This window comes from Psammomys obesus, unplaced genomic scaffold (genome assembly GCF_907164565.1).
Source record: "Psammomys obesus unplaced genomic scaffold, mPsaObe1.curated_primary_1811, whole genome shotgun sequence".
NCBI lineage: Eukaryota > Metazoa > Chordata > Mammalia > Rodentia > Muridae > Psammomys > Psammomys obesus.
The window spans coordinates 1,534,301-1,551,891 of NW_026592636.1; the positions used below are offsets into that span (position 1 = coordinate 1,534,301).

Here is a 17,591-nt window from a genome sequence, read left to right on the forward strand (position 1 = left end):
ACATTAACCTCTAACTAAGATGACGTCATTTAAATATGTATTTTAGTACATGGAATGATGGCTCAGTGGTTAAGAGTTCTGGATGCTCTTCCATAAAACCAGGGTTTGGTTCTCAGCACCCATGAGTCAGCTTACAACATTCTATAATTCCAGTTCCAGGGGATCCAGTGCCTTCCGTGGATACCAGCCACATATATGGTGCATATACATATATGCAAGCAAAAACATGCATACACATAATAAGTCTTAAAAATGCTTAAAAGTTAAATGCATACATATATTTGGAAGTTTAAAAAATACCGTGTTTCCATTATTCTTTAGTTATTAGTGGTTTTGTATTGAAGTCTAGACCCAGGAAAATGGGATCTCAAATACCCACCTTTTTAAAAATTTAACTTTTTATTGATTCTTGGTGAATTTTACATCATGCACCCCAATCCCACTCATCTCCCTGTCCCTTCTCAATCTCCCTCCCAAAAAGAAACAAATCATCTTGTTGAGAAAGCTGTAGTGTATTAAAGTATGTCACACAGAATACCTTTTTGTCCACACTTCTTTATTTGCAGATGCTCCTTGCAATGAGTCATTGGTCTGGTTCCGTAGCAGAATGCCTCTGGCTGCTACACTATCAATGCTGGATCCCCAGTTGGGACTCCTCTCGGCTCTGTTGTTGCCCTGTGTCATGGAGATTCGTTAGCTTTGGCTCTGCAGAACCAGCCCCTTTGAATTCTCCAGCATCTTTCCCTTGCCCATGCCACCACTCTGGAGACAAATGGCAAGAACAGTTCTCACGTTCGTGCCTTTGTGGCTGGCTCACCCATGCCGCTACGAGCAGGGTCAGCTCTACTGTGCTGTCCAGGCTAGGCGCAGGACCCACTCTCCCGAGTGCTGCAGCTGGTGAAGGACACAGACAGGTCTCTTGTACTCAGGACCCTGGGGCCAGCTAGCCCAGGATGCCCAGATGAGAGGTGGGGTAAGCTCTGCATGGCCATCAGGCATCAACGGTGCCCCCAGTGGCAGCCCAGAACAGGGACATCTGCCTGGCCTTTGGTGGTAACAGATCCCTGTTGCTTCAGGGCCATGGGCCCAGACATGGCTCTCAGTAGCAGCACCAGCTAGGACCTCACCATGGCCTGAGGTAGCATCGCCAGCTACATAGATCAGGCTGTTCCTCACTACCCTCTAGTGTCCAGTTCCACTTCTCTTCATTGTGTCCACACCCGTCTGCTTCTCTTTCATCTCTCCACTGCTTATTTGCTCATCTTGGTGGCACCTGTGATCTCTGTGTGCCTGGGTCATCTTGGGCGTGGTCTGACTGCCTGGGCCTGTGTGGCACTGGGCTGGGGCTTGTCTCAGGCTTACTCTGCCTGCCTGGGCTGCATGGCATCAGCCTGAATATCCACCTTTTAAAAAAAAAATCAAATTTTAGTTTGTTCTTTGCCAATTTCACACATGTGCATACCACCTTCGGTCACCCCTCCTCACCGACTCTTATTCCCACCTCACCCCACCTCTCTCCCTGCTCCTCAAGCCAAGTCTCCCTCCAACTTTCATGACTTGGTTTCCTTTTGTGACCCACTGAATTTAAACAGGGTGTCTGTGGGCCCAGACATGGAGCTGCCTACAGGAGCATAGGAACCAGTAAAGGGTGAACACGGAAAACAGTGGCTCCTCCCTCAGCAGCTCTGGCTCTGATCCTCTCCCCACCCTTCCCATTTCTTCGCCACGTTGCCTCGCTGACCTTCAGAACAGGGCTGGATATCAGTGTTGAGAATGGACATTGGTTGGCCCTGATTGGAGGGGTGGTGTTGTCCCTCACGTTGTGGGTTTGGCTTTGCAATAATCCAGTACTGGGCTGAGGAAGTTTGTAGGGTGTTGGATCCTGTCAAATGGCTTTTCTGCTGCCTTTGTGATGTTAAATACCCTTTTGCCATTTATTCGATTAGTATGGTGTGTGACATTGACTGAGGGCCTGGACATTGCCCTTTGGGGATTAACCCCCTTCTCTAGGATTCACTGTACCTGCTCCTGAACAGCTGGGGTTTCCTCAGCTTCTGCAGGGACATTCTCAAGAGACATTGAGACTGAAGGTTTCTTGTGGTATCAGGTTTGGGACCAAGGTACCCTGGGGACAAGTTGGGAAGTGCTCATTTCCATCCTGGGGTAGACTGAGGAATCGGCCTGAGTTCTTTCTTCAGCGCTTAGCATTTGCCGAGAGGCCACCTTGGCCTGAGGTTTTCACTGTGGGATTTGAAAACTCATTAGAGGTCTCCCCAGGGTGTTTTACAAAAAAAAAATTAAAAATATGTCTCTGTGTCTGTGTGTGCAGATGAGTTCAGGCCCCACAGAAACCAGAGGGGTTGGAGCTATAGTTTACAGGTGGCTGTGGTTGTGAACGGCCTAGCGTGGGTGCTGGGAACTGATTTTGTGACTTTGTTTTCTGTCTAGAGGCATGCTCATTTGAAGTGGCTCGGGCACCCCTGCCCTCTCCCCCTTTCCTACTATGGTCACATCAGGCTTTTTTTTTTTTTTTTATCATTAGGCACCCTGGCCCCCATGCTTTCCTTTAGCAGACAAAGGCTCTCCAGCTGCCACACTCTTTAGATAAGTAACTTTGTCTCCTTGACCCTCTGTGGCTTCTCTGATCTAGGCTGGAGATATTTTGCTCTGACCGTATTGTTTCTGTTCTTTCTGTAATCTTGATTTTAGTTTGCCTTCCCTTTCCTATGCCTGTTGGGTAGGAGGCTGTGCTGCCAACAAGGTGAGGTCTTTCTTTTCTCTTCTTTCTTTCTTTCTTTCTTTCTTTCTTTCTTTCTTTCTTTCTTTCTTATTTATACAGTGTTCTGTCTGCATGTGTGCCTGCAGGAAAGAAGAGGGCACCAGGTCTCATATAGATGGTCATGAGCCACCATGTGGTTGCTGGGAATTGAACTCAGAACCTTTGGAAGAACAGCCAATGCTCTTAACCTCTGAGTAATCTCTCCAGCCCAAGGTCAGGGTTTTTTAGCAGCTCTTTTTGGTGTTGGGCATTGAGCCCTTGCTAGTCAGGCACGCTGCTGCAAAGCTATGTCCCTGGGCCACTTCTTCCTTTTCATGCAGACACCCTGGAACACTGCTGTGAAGGACCCCCTGTGCTCTGTTTGAATGGGGTGTCAGAGGCAACAAAGCTCTGCCTCAGGTCACACCTGTGATCCCAGCACTTGGGAGGTGGAGGCAGGAGCATCAAGAGTTCTAAGTTAACCTCTGCTACATGGTGAATTTGAGGTCAGACTGTGATACATGAGACATTGCCTCAAAAAAAGTAAGCAAGCCAGGGGAGCTGGGGCGATGGCTCAGTGGTTAAGAGCACTGGCTGCTCTTACAGAGGACCTGGGTTCAGTTCTCAGCACCCACGTGGCAGCTCATCACCATCTGTATCCAGTTCCAGGGGAACTGACTCCCTCTTCTGGCCTCCATGGGCACTGCATAGATGTACTACACAGATAGATAGGCAGACAAAACACCCATACATGTAAAATAAAAGTAAATACAAATTGTTCAAAGGCAAGCAAACAAACAAAAAAACCTCCCCCCAAACCCCAAATAAAACTTACATTAAATATAGAGAGAAACCATTGCACCATTTTCTGGACCAGCTCCATCATTATATTTCCCCACCAGCAATGTCTGCATGATCTAGTTCCATCCAGCTTCTTCCACCTTCTTGACAACAGATGGCATTAATACTTTGTATTTTAGCTGTCCTGGTAGGAGTCAAGTCATAGCTGATTTTAATTATCATTCTGGCTGTAAGGGCATTTTACCAGTGTATATTCATAGTGAGTGATGGGCTTCATAAAGATGCCTCATTCAATTCTGTGATTCATTTTGACCATACTTTATCCCTTTACACCCCTTTCCTCTTCCTCCCCCCACTATTCTCCTTCATTTTCTTAGAGTCTTTCTAGGATTCCCCTGTGTGAGAAAAAGAGCCAGTGTTTTTCTGAGTCTGGCTTATTTTACTTCCTATAATCTCCAATCACACCTATTTTCTTCCACAAAAGATCTTTCATCTTCTCTTGCAGCTGAATAATACACCATTGTGTACCTGTCACATTTTCTTTATCAGCTGATGAAGCTGGTCCCGTAACTCACTGTGCAGTGCTATGAGGAGCTGTGCAGGTGTCTCTGGTGCTGATGCTGGCTCCATCCATAATCTTCCCGGAGGTGGCGTTTGCACCTTTGATGGCTGGAGGTGAACAGTCTATGTTTCTTCCTGGGTTAGATATTCCCGTGTGTTCTGCCCACATCTGACCTGGATCATCGTGGTTTGGGATTCACTGCTGAGTGTTGAGTGCTCTGTGCTCTGCAGCACTAAGTGCGTGGTTTGCAAATGTTCACTGTGGTTTGTGTCTTTGTCCCCTCATCAGGGCTGACACAAGGAGAGGCTCTGATTCCCCTGTGGTCCTGCCTAGGCCACTGCATCCCTGCTCTGCACTGTTGGCGGGAGTCCTAGCAGGTGCTGCCTCACCTACACCCTGAAGATTTCGTTCCAGTTTTTCTGAAAGCTTCATAGTCTCATGGTCCTCATGGAAAGCCATCATACACTTTCATGAAATTATGTGTAAGGCATGCTCGTTTGAGATATCTTATTTTTCCTGTGGAAGTTCAGCTCCTCCTTCATTGTTTGCTGTAAATGATCCTGTCTCACCGATATGTCTGTGCCCTTGCTGGGAACCAGCCAGGAGTGCATGCACACACACACACACACGCACACTCACACACACGTGTGTGCTAGAGAGATGGTTCAGCATTTAAAAGCACTGTCTGCTGTGTCAGAGGACCTACGTTCAACTCCCAGCACCCACCTGTCTTTATCTCCAGTTCCAGGGCATCCGATGCTCTCTCCTGACTAATGAGGGCACCGCACACACGGTGCACATACATTTATGTGCACAGAGCACCCATACACATAAAGTAAAAATAAATAAAACCTTAAAAAAATAACATGTGCCTTTTCATCATTGTGTAGAGTCAAGGCACACACCCTAGACATGTTTTATTGTATTTATATCTAAGAATCTCATTTTCAGCCTGGCGCAGTGGTGCACACCTGTAATCCAGCACTTGGAGAGGCAGAGGCAGGCGGATCTCAGTGAGTTCAAGGCCAGCCTGTTCTACAAAGTGAGTCTGGGACAGCTAAGACTACATGGAGGAATCTGTCTTGAAAACAAAACAAAAAAAAATTAATTTTATTTTAGTGTTCATGTGGGGCGGCATATGTGTGCATATGGAGGTGAGAGGTCAGTCTGGAAGAATCGGTTCTCTCCTTCCACCATGCAGGACACAGGGGTTGAACTCAGGTCTTGAGGCTTGGCAGTAAGCTCCTTTCCCTGTTGAGCCATCTTGCTGTCCCTGACTGCTCATCTTATGTCTTGTGATCTCTGTGACTGTTGTATTATTTCTGGAGGATTCTTGATTCTTATAGTTTTTTTTTTTTTTAAATAATTGAGAAGCAGGGACAGCTGGCTTCTAGGTTGGTTTTAATGTTTTTGTCTTGTTGCACTCACAATGACAGCTTTACCCTATACTGAGGACACACGCATTTCCAAGAAAGAAGTTATTTCTTCGCTTTCTAATGACTCTTAGTTGATGCGTTTCCTGGTGGACACTGAGTTGAGGAAGTTCCCATCTTATTTTTAGGAGAGTTTTTGCTACAGATAAGTGCTGAATTTTGTTAGATGGTTTTTGTTTTTTTGTTGGTTTGTTTGTTTTTGTTTTTGTTTTTTTCAGAATTAAACAAAATATTAAAGCAGCTTTGCATCCTGGAATAAGCTCCCCTGGTCATAGGTGTATATTTATTTTCATATATGGCTGAATTATAGTTGCTAATATATATTTATATATAAATATTTTGTTGTGTGTGTGAGAGAGACAGAGACAGAGGGAGAGAGAGACAAAGAGATGTGGTTTCAGGTATCCTGGGCTGACTTTGAACTCACTAGGCAGCTAAAGGTGATTCTGAACTTGTGATCCTCCTGCCTCCACCTCTCAAGTGCCGTGATTACAGGTGCCCACCACTATGCTTTATTTGTGCAGTGTTGGGAAGGGAACTGAGGGCTTGTGAACGCTAGGTAAGCGCTCTACCAATTGAACTGTAGCCCCAGCCGCATTTGTGAATATTTTCAAGAATTTCCCTTCAGGGAATTCGTTCCTCTCTTGGTTTTGTGTAGCATCTGGTTTTGATACCAGGGTTCTTCACAAAACTTATCTGCTTTATTTTTTTCTGCTGTTGATACCAGTGTTTTTACTGAGAGCTTCACACAGTGAATTAGGGTGTGCTCTCTCCTCTTCTGTTTTGTAGGAGTCATTGTGTAAAGTTTGAATTATTAATTCTTCTTTTACAAATGTTTTAATTTTTTTTGCCAATTTCATACATGTATTTAATGTGTGTTGGTCTTATTCACGCTCCCTTACCTAACTTCATTTCTCCTGTAAATATTTCATGAAACTTCCCAGGAAAATCAGGTGTGTCTGGAGGGCTTTTTTTTTTTTCTTACAAAACTGAGTTTTTAAACTAGGAGTTAAAATTCTTAATAGGTACAGGGAATTATCCAAATTGCCTGTTCATGCTGAGCACACTGTAATTTCATTTCTTGATGAATTGTCTTATTTCATTCTTTCTATGAAGTGTACGTAAGTGAAGCTGATTATACTGTTCTGCCATAGCCTCTGACTATGTGGTCTGTAGTGATGCCTCCTGCATAGTCCCTGGGATGGGTTGTCTATGTGGTCTGTGCTGATGCCTCAACATTTTTCTATATATGAGGTTTATCTGGTTTTGTTTACAATTTATACTGTTCAAGTCAGGATGATTAACACTTTCACCTTTTCATGCTATTGTTTCCATATATTGGGCACCTTCAACACCTTCTCTAGTTATTTAGAAGAATATGATTAATTATAGAATATAATTGTTTTACTGTGCTTTATATCTCTAGAATTGCTTCCTTCCTGTTCTGTGTTCTGATATCTATTACTCATCCTCTCATTACCCACCTCCTACATGCCCTGGACTCTTGATAACCCCATTCTCGTATGTGCTCCTATGCCACCAACTTAAGTTCCACAAATAGGACTATGTGGAATTTGTCTTTCTGTGCCTGGCTTATTTCTCCCTTACATGGTGGCCTTCAGTTTTATCTGAGTTGCCAACATGTTGCAAAATTTTGATTTCCATTTTCAAGCCTCTTACCATAGGAATATAGAATTTTATATTCCATTGCATACATTGATAATGTATGCATTAATTTGTAACACATATATTGAGTACTATGAGCAATTCCCATGAGCAATTGCAATGAATGTGCTGTTGGGTGGGATGAAGTGTGAAATTGCCCCTTCCCTGTCAGCTTGTCAGTTTTGAGTTTTGTCATTCTCTTTGCTGGTCTTGTTTTTGTATATGTGTGTGTGTTTCTGCCTCCTTTTTTGGGGGGGGGGTTGAGATAGGGTTTGTCTATATAGCTATGGCTGTCCTGGAACTCACTCTGTAGACCATGCTGGCCTCAAACTCAGATATCTGCCTGCCTCTGCCTCCCAAGTGCTGGGATTAAAGACATGCACCACCACGGCCTGGCACTGTCTCCTTTGTTAATTATCGTTCCAATAATTATATAATGTTGTTATTCATAAATTATGTGCTACCTACTACTGTCACAGCCATCTTGATTGTCTTGGATTTATGTTGTGTCTTCCATCATTCTATTTTATACCTGTCTATGACATTGTATTGGAAATAAATTTTTGCCCTTATGTAATTATGTTGTTTAAAAATCTGCTCTAGCTTTTAGTTGGCATAATTTTGACCATTTACATTTAATGGAATTACTGCATTCAAGGGTTTGTGTTAGGTCTTTGGGGTTTTCTGTTTTCTTTTCCTTCCTTTTTGTGAGTTTCATGAATCTTTACATAGAGTCTCATTTTGGCTTGTCTGCATTAAGTAGTATTTTTTAGGTCATATGTTGCCTTACTAAGTTGCTTGCTCTAAGCACTGTATGCAATAGATTTATCACCAATTGGAACTAGTTTGAGTAGAATATACACTTTATTCTTTTATGGCCTTCTGCCCTCTCTGCTGATAATTGCCAAGTATTTCCTCTACATACATTATAGTCATATCAGATGTGCTACAGGTTTTATGTAATTGTCAAACAAATTTGAAAAGGGGAAATATTGCATATTTTTTCTCATCATATGCATTCCTGCTTCACAGTGCTGCTTCTTTAACCATTTTTTTTTGTTTTGAGAGGTTACTTTAAAAAATATTGCAGTTATTACTATTGTATGTATATGCATGTGTGTATAATGTGTGTATGTGTATAATGACAATTTTGGAACTTTGGTTTCTCTTAAAACACACAGAAGTATTATAAGAATATGTTTTCATTTTAATCCCAGGTGTGAGATATGGGGCTGCTTCAGACTGTCCACCGTAGCTGACTATGGTTTGCCTTGTGCTCTAGCAGGGTTGTGAGTTGGCCAGCTGCAGATGGTTCTGCAATTGTGTGACATTTGAAATTATGATTTAGAGGATATATAAATGCTAGGGCCCCAAGAGATGGTGAAGGTTGTTGTTGGTCGCAGTTTGTTAAGTAATCATGCACAAAGAAGAAACAACAATAAGAAACTTGATTCTAGTCAGCAGGAAGTAGTCTAATGATAATGTTGTCTTTTTTTCCAACCCCTGACTGTATTTAGGGTTTTCTTTCCTTTCCTCTCTACACTTTTCCCTCCTCTCTTATCTAGTGTTAGGGAATTTAAATGGTGGAAGAAAGAGCGTGGAGAGGGTGGAAGAAAGAAGAGCCCACAAAGTAGCAATGCCAGCTACATATGTCAGTGTGGTATGGATGCCATAATGCACCTGTGGAGGTCAGAGGACAACTTTGTGAGTTGTTTCTCTCCTTGTAGCTTGATGTGGTGCTCTAGTTTTCTCCCTGTTGTTGTGATGAAACACTCTGACCAAAAGCAACATGGAGAGGAGTGGGTTTATTTGGCTTACACACTCAGGTCACAGTGGAAGTGTGATGGAAAGTCTTCCAATGGTGGGGGAAGTCAGGGCAGGAACTTGAAGCAGAAACCATGGAGGAACACAACTTTCTGCCTCACTCATAGGCTCATACTTAGTGGCCTGGGCTCTCTCTTACATCAATTAACAGTCAAGAGCATTCCCCACAGACATGCCCACAGGCCTGTCTGACCTGAGCAATCCTCCAGCTGAGACTCTTCTCAGCTTACTCTAGGCTGTCAAGTTGACAGTCAAAGGTGATTAAGCAGGTAGTTTCTGAAGATTAACTCAGGTCATTGAGCCTAAACCTGCTGAGCCATCTCCTGGTCCTGCTTTGGCCATCTTGACAACAGGTCCACTGCTGATAGATCCCTATGAATACTCTGTTTTGTTCTCCTCCCACTCAGAGCATTTGGCATTCCCCTCTGTCTTCACTGGTTTAGTCTTGTGCTGCCTTCTTTTGACTCCATGGTTCCTGATGAGAAGCTCAGCATTTTCTTTCTTTTTTTTTTTTTTTTTTTTTTTTTTCATGATCCATGCCTTATGTTTAAGGCATTGTTTTTCTTGATTTGTTTTCTAGAATTTTCCATTGGCATTAGTTTTCACAAATTTAATAATGATGTAACTTGATTGGAAACTTTGTGGGTTTATTCTTTCCTTCTTCTCCTTCCTCCTCCTTCTCTTCTGCCTTCCTCTTTCCTTTTCACCTTTGAAAAAAGGTCCAATGTAGCCCAGCTATCCTAGAACACACAATATGATTAAAGCTGGCCTTGAATTTCTGATCTCCCTGCCTTTGACTCTCCAATGCTGGGATTTTACAAGTGCACCACTACGCTCAGCTAGCTTTGGCTTTCTAATGCTGCCTTCACAGGGAAGGTGGGCAGGAGCCCTGCCTCGCTTCCTTTAGGCAGTGCTAGCATCTATGGCCTCTGCAGATCTCAAGCCATCTCTACTGGAAGGTGTGGGGGTTCTGGCCCTTGGAATGGCTTCTACTGATATCATTGGTAGAGTAGCCTTGTTGTCCATGAACAGTGGTGGCAGCTCTGCCTCTGTTTATCTTCTTTCTCTTTTTTTAAATGATCTGTTTATTTTTATTTTATGCATATTTGTGTTTTGCCTACTCATGCATGCATTTGAGTGTGTGTGGTGTGTGGTGTGTGTTATGTGTGTGCAATCTTCTGGAACTAGAATTACAGACAGTGATGAGCTGCTATGTGGGTGCTGGGAAATGAACCTGGGTCCTTTGGAAGAGCAGCCAGTGCTCTTTTCTGCTGCACCATCTCTCCAGCCCTAACCTCTACTTATCTTCTGATATTACCCAGAACCCAGGGAAGGCCTGTGCTGTGGCTGCCTGGTGAATGGAAGGATGCCCAGACTGCCTAAAATGGCCAACCCAATACTTGAGGGGAGGAGATGATCCTTAATGCCAGTAGTTACATCTCACTCCCCACCTCCCTGGCTGGCAGTTCGGGGCCCTGGCACAGCCATACAGGCTCTCCCTTGACCTTGATGATGAGGCAGGTAGGGATCTAAGATTTTAGTGTCTGGCCAGATATGCTAAAATGTCCTTGACTGAAGAGAGAGGGCATTGGTTGTAGGATGTTTTTCCCTGTTCCACTATGGTTTCTGGCTTGTTTGAAATGGTTCTGTGAGTCTTTCTGGGACATGAGCACACTGAGGGAACACTGATGACCGAAGCACAGACCAAGGAAATCATCCCACCAGAGTGGACCAGTGGACCAGTGAGGTCATGGGTCTTACTAACAGGCGTCTGTGTGAGGGGGTGCTCACAGGAAGATGCATGAGTGTTCCTCACAGGAGCCATGGGTGAGAGCTGTATGCAGGATGACTTAAAGGCAGCTGTATCACCAGGAAGCCCACACCCAGCATGTGTGATGACCCCTGAAAGCTGCATTCCAGGGTCTCCCTGCACAGCTTGCAGGCAGCTCCATTGAGGAGTCCGTCTCTCCAGCACCTGTCATTGTGCATACAGCCTCAGTCAGGACCTTGTGAATCTTCCAATTTCCTCATCTTCAATTTTCTTAGTCATGTGCACCTTGGGTCCCTTTTCCTGCCCTGAAGAATTAGCTACACAAGCATTTGTGTGGGATGATGAGGCAAAAATGTCTAGGACACTCACAGGTGTGCCCACTGGCCCGCCTGTGGCCTGCCTCCCTATCATTCTGAGTCTAGTGGGGCCTTAGGCTTTGTCAGGTACTCTCCCAGGAAGTGCACGCCTTGGAGAGGAAAAGGGTGAAGATTGGGGTCAAAGGATCTCAGGGCTCTGAAACCAGATGCCTAACTTGGACAAGCTGGTGGCTGTTTTGTGAGCAGCTGGTAACTGAGGCTAGCTCAGAGCTCCAGAACTGAGAGAGACAGAGGTGGAGTCTGGTTTTGTCTGTGTGGACAAAATGGCTGCCTCAGGAATAGCCAGCTATTTGTTTCCACAGATGGCCCTAGAAAGATGGTGACAGCTGATTTCATGAAGAAATGATGATGAATGGTGGAAGCTCATGGTGGCCAGCAGCACGTGGCTGACTGGCCAGCAGCCAGACCTGGGGTTGGGGGGTGTTCAGCAATGCTTCTTCAGGGAGGAGGGGAACCTGTTTTTCCCCAGAATAAAGGATGTGTTTCAGCTGCTGGTGGTGAAATACATGATGCTGGCCCTTTTATTTTTTTTAATTTCTTGTGAATCAGAGACTTATAAACCTTGGACAGTGGGAGGGCTTTTGAGGATGAATGTGCTAGCACAGCCCTATTATAAAAAGGGGAACAGTTAATTATCCTATGGGTCAGGGAAGAACTCCAGGTATGGTCAAAGTTTGAAAGCCAAGACACCAAAACATTTCATTAGCATAGGGTGGAGGTTTCTAGGAATCCAAGGGGGTGCTTGCTGAACGTGTTTTGTTTTTGTTTGTTTTGTTTTGTTTTGTTTTATCCAGATTCTGGCTATTACGAATAAAGCTCCTATAAACATGGCTGAGCAAATGTCTTTGTTGTATACTTGAGCATATTTTGGATATATGCCTACGAGTGGTATAGCTGTATCTTGAGATGGCACTATTCCTAATTGTCTGAGAAAGCGCCAGATTGATTTCCAAAGTGTTCGTACAAGTTTACATTCCCACCAGCAATGGAGGAGGGTTCCCCTTTCTCCAGATCCTCTCCAGCATGTGTTGTCACTTGAGTTTTTTATCTTAGCCATTCTGATGGGTGTAAGGTGAAATTTCAGGGTTGTTTTGATTTGCATTTCCCTGATGACTAAGGATGTTGCACATTTCTTTAAGTGTTTCTCAGCCATTTGGTGTTCCTCTATTGAGAATTCTCTGTTTAGCTCTGTACCCTATTTTTTAATTAGATTACTTGATTTGTTGCTGTTTAACTTCTTCAGTTCTTTATATATTCTGGATATTAGTCCTCTGTTAGATATAGGGTTGGTGAAGATCCCTTCCTAATCCGTAGGCTGTCGTTTTGTTCTGATGACATTGTCCTTTGCTTTACAGAAGCTTTTCAGTTTCATGAGGTCCCATTTACTGATTGTTGATCTTAGTGTCTGTGCTGTTGTTGTGCTGTTCAGGAAGTTGTCTCCTGTGCCAATGAGCTCAAGGCTCTTCCCCACTTTTTCTTCTAACACATTTAGTGTGTCTGGTTTTATGTTGAGGTCTTTGATCCACTTGGACTTTAGTTTTGCAGGGTGATAGGTATGGATCTACTTGCATTTTTCTACATATTGATATTCAGTTAGACCAGCACCATTTGTTGAAGATGCTATCTTTTTTCCATTGTATGTTTTTTGGCATCTTTGTAAAAAATCAGGTGTCCATAAGTGTGTGAGTTTATTTCTGAGTCTTCTATTGGATTCCATTGATCCACCAGCCAGTTTTCATGCCAGTACCATGAAGTTTTTATTATTGTTGCTCTACAGTACAGCTTGAGATCAGGGATGAAGATACCTCCAGAAGATCTTTTATTGTAGAGGATTGTTTTAGCAATTCTGAATTTCTCATTATTCCATATGAGGTTGAAAATTTTTCTTTCAAGGTCTGTTAAGAATTGTGCCAGGAATTTGTTTTTAAGTCAGGAAAGGGTTGGGCTTTGTAATCTCCCTGAGGGCTATGTGATGTTCCTTAGAAGTTCTGGGGTTCCCCAGATTAGGTGGAGAGGGAACTCAGTTGAGAAAGTGAGTCTGTTATCTTATACTGAGCTCAGAGGCTATCCAGAAATGCCAGACTTTGGTTCTTAACAGCAGGATCCAACACCTCCTACTTTCCTGTTTGCTCCATTTGTTTAAACTTACTTGATTTGTCTAAAGAAAAAGTCCAACTCTTAGTTTTTAAGCTTAGAAAACCCAAGATCTTTGGAAAGTTGGGCCCTGTGCCCCTTATATTCCCACCTGACAGTGCCCTGGCTTCTGTCTTCACAGGTCTAGAAGCTTCTCCATTCTCATCATCTTGGCTATCCAGAGCGCAGGCTGTGGCTGCTGTAGTGAGCCTTCCCGTGGGACCTGACGCGCTGATACCTCTGGTGAGTGAGAACCTGGTCCCCTTGTCCTGTCACAGGGACAGTGCTGGTGTTGCCCAAGATAATCCCATAAGCCTGACCAAAACACTGTTATATTGTTTCTGTGATGTCTGTGGTGTGTGTGTTCATGTGCTCACATGCATTTGGGCATGTGTGTGTGTGTGTGTGTGTGTGTGTGTTAGCTCTGTCTACAGTGTGGTTTTCTCTCTTTTTAAGAGAATAACTTGTATGCAATGTGTGTGTACAGGTGCACATCGGTACATGCACGCACATGCGGTCAGTGTTGGTCGGTGTTGGGCGCTTTTCCTCTACTGTTTCCCAGCATACATTTGGAGACAGGCTCTGTCACTAAGCCTGGAGTACAGGCTGTATTCCTCTGCCCTCCATCCCCAGTGTTCTAGGTGTGTGCAGCCATGCACAGCTTCACATGGGTGCTTGGGATCTGAACTCGGGTTCTAGGTTTGGGTGGCAGACACTGTCTTCTGAGCCAGCTCCCCAGCCCCTACTGCATGGCTTTCAAGTGTCTCCTTTGCAGTGGCGTTGTGTCACAATGTCAAAAGGTCGGACATGCCTATGAGAGATGATCTCGACTATTTCATTTTCCTGAAGCATTCTGGGTCATCTCAGGTCATGTTGTCTACCTGTGGGTGTCTCAAAACCTGCCAGTGCTTCATCAGGCTGGAGGGTTCCCCCTGCTTGGGATGGGCTCTTTAGGAGGGGGAGAGAGGCCCTAAAGTAGGCATGGAAGGGTGGGGCTGGCAGTGCCTCTGTCTGCTGGAGAGGAGGTAGGGAGCCCAGTGTCTTGTTCTCATTCAGGGGCAGACTGTGTCTCTGCCCCTGCCCACTGCCTTTTTTAGAAAGAAAATTTTAGCCTGTTGATTGTAGTAAAATACACACAGCACAAGCTTCTCGTTGTACCAGTTTTCACTGGTCAGTCTCATGGATTTTACTTCGTCACGTGGTCGTCATTAGTGGCTTCCTAGAAGGAATCTCTGCCCCATCGAACACTCACTCCTCCTCATCCCCTGGCTTTCTGTGTATATGGGTTGACTGGGGATTGACACAAGTGGAATCAGATCTGACCAGGGTGAGAGGTCTGCTCCATTTTGGAGTGTGTGCCTGAGCTTCACTTCTTCTTATGGCGGCTATATTGCATTTGGGGAGGCATGTTGCATGGTGTGGCCGTGTCATATAGGTGGATGTTTTCCTTTCTCACAGGCAAATGCCTCACAGTGGGTGCTGTGGGACCCTGTTTGATTTCCAAGAAGCTGTGTGATGATTGCCATCCTAGTGGATATGCAGAGCTGTCCCGTCATGGTTTAGAAGGATTTCATCTGACCTTTTCAACAGGCCCATTGTCATGTCTGTGCAGTGGGGGGGTCAACCCACCTTTTTTTTTTCTTTCTTCATTAATTTATTTATCTAATCACTTTACAGCCTCCTCTGTCCTCTCCTCCCAATCCCACCTTCCCACCCCTTTTCACCCATTCTCCTATCACCTTCTACTCAGAGATGGGGAGCCTCCCCCATGGGTACCAACCCACCCTGGCACTGGCACATTAAGTCACAGCAGGACTAAGTACATCCTCTCCCGCCGAGGCCTGACAAGGCAGCCCAGCCAGGGGAAAGGGATCCATAGGCAGGCAACAATAGTCAGAGACAACCCCTACTCTAATTGTTAGGGGACCCACATAATGACCAAGCTGCACATGTGCTACATATGTGTTGGAGGTCTAGGTTCAACCCATACATGCTCTTTGGTTGGTAGTTCAGTCTCTGTGAGGCCCCATGGACCCAGGTGAATTTACTCTGTAGGTCTTTTTGGTGTTCTTGACCCCTCTAGATCCCTCTATCCTTACTCCTGCTCTTCCAAAAGACTCCTCGAGCTTTGCCTATCATTTGGCTGTGGGTCTCTGCATTTGTTACCATCAGCTGCTAGACAAAGTCTCTCAGAAGACAGTTATGCTAGGCTCCTGTCTGCAATCATAGCAGAGTATCATTAATAGTGTCAGGAGCTGGCTATCTCCCATGGGGCGGGTCTCAAGTTGGGCCAGTCAATGGTTGGCCATTTCTTCAATCTCTGCTCCATCTTTATCCCTACACTTCTTGTAAGTAGGATAAATTTTGGATAGAAGGTTTTATGGGTGGGTCGATGTTCTCCAGCCACTGGAAGTCCCACCTGGCTATAAGAGGTGGCAACTTCAGGCTCCATATCCTCCCACTGCTAGGAGTCTCACTAGGGTCACCGCCATAGACTCCTGGGAGCCTCCCCCTCAGAGATGCCCCCCCACTGATTTCTATTCACTCTCGCAGTGACCCCCCCATATCGGATCCCTACTGCTGTTGTTTCTCTACCCCCTCCTGCCATCTACTTCAGATGTCCATTTTATTTCCCCTTCTGAGGGGAAGATTCAAGCATCCTTTCTTGGACCCTCTTTGTTTCTTAGCTTCTTTAGGCCTGTGGATTGTAGCATGGTTATCTGGTACATTATGGCTAATAACCATACAGCGCGTGTCTTGCTGGGTCTGGGTTACATCACTCAGGATATTTTCTAGTTCCATCATTTCTGCGTGTAGAAGAATGCAAATAAATTCATATCTATCTCCCTGCACAAAACTCAAGTCCAAGTGGATCAAAGACCTCAACATAAAATGGATACACTAAATCTAATAGAAGAAAAAGTGAGTAATAGCCTTGAATGTGTTGGTACAAGAGACCACGTCCTGAACAGAGCACCAACAGCCCAGGCACTAAGATCAACAATCAATAAATGGGACCTCTTGAAACTGAAAAGCTTTTACATGGCAAAGGACACTGTCAATAGAACAAAAAGGCGGCCTACAAAATTGGAAAAGGTCTTCACCAAATCTACATCCAACAGAGAGCTAATATCCAAAATATATAAAGAACTCAAGAAATTTAACAGTAACAAACCAAATAATTCAATTAAAAAAAATGGGATGCAGAGCTAAACAAAGAATTCTCAATTGAGGAATCTTGAATGGCCGAGAAGCACTTTAAAGAAATGTTCAAGGTTCTTAGTCATCAGGAAAATGCAAACCAAAATGACTCTGAGATTCTGTCTTATACCCATCAGAATGGATAAGCTCAAAAAGTTAAGTGACGGCTCATGCTGGTGAGGATGTGGAGCATTCCTCTGTTGCTGGTGGGAGTGCTCACTTGTATAACCACTTTAGAAATTGATATGAAGGTTTCTCAGAAAATTGGGAATAATTCTACCTCAAGACGTAGCTATACCACTTCTTAGAATATACCCAAACGATGCCCCACCATACAACAAGGACATTTACTCCACTATGTTCATAGCAGCTAGCAGATTTATTCGTAGCTAACCAGAAACTGGGTATCCCTCTACCAAAGAATGGATAAATGTGGTACATTTATACAATGGAACATTTCTCAGTTATTAAAAACAAAGACATCATGCAATTTGCAGACCCGCCTCTTTGTCCTGAAGAATTTGAGGTCTGGGAGCCCAAGGGTTGGGCAGCCCCTCAGAACCTTACAGTGGTTTCTGCTGAATAAGTTTGTGTGCAGAGGCTGCATGAGCAGGTGTGGCTGGCCTATATGTAGGCAGACAGCAGCTGGATGTCCCCAGTAAAGGAAAATGATGGCTGGATGCCACCATTCTAGTCAGGGTCCCGGATCCTTGGATGTCTTGCTGGAGAGAAAGTGAGTCACCCCAGGGCTCCCTGAGGCCTAGCCTGGTGCTCAGCACTTCTGTACTTGGGAAAACTGGCCTTTCTTGGCCTGACATGCTGGTCCCTATACCTGTGATCAGATGTGGGGCCTGCTGGGAGATGAAGACTATAGACCCCAGGGTTGGTTGGAGTGGGGACAGGGACCATGGTCCTGTTTTTCCAGGATCTTGGCTTTGAGAGTGGATCTGTTTTATCTTCATGCTGTCTGTGCAATGTGAGCAAAGTCAGGTCATTCTGTCCCCTTGCTGGGATTGGGTCTGATCTGTCATTCGGTACCATGGGCTCCAATGACCCTCTCTCAGTG

General features: G+C 44.6%; 1 protein-coding gene across 3 annotated transcripts in view; it reads left to right on the top strand.

The window, feature by feature from the left end:
* Window positions 1–17,591, top strand: part of Shank2 (SH3 and multiple ankyrin repeat domains 2) — a 435,405-nt gene that overhangs the window by 10,675 nt on the left and 407,139 nt on the right. For all 3 annotated transcript variants that reach the window (XM_055614761.1, XM_055614759.1, XM_055614760.1), the window contains exon 2: window positions 13,467–13,567. The gene's annotated coding sequence lies outside the window, so the exon portion shown is untranslated. The remainder of the gene's footprint in view (window positions 1–13,466; window positions 13,568–17,591) is intronic.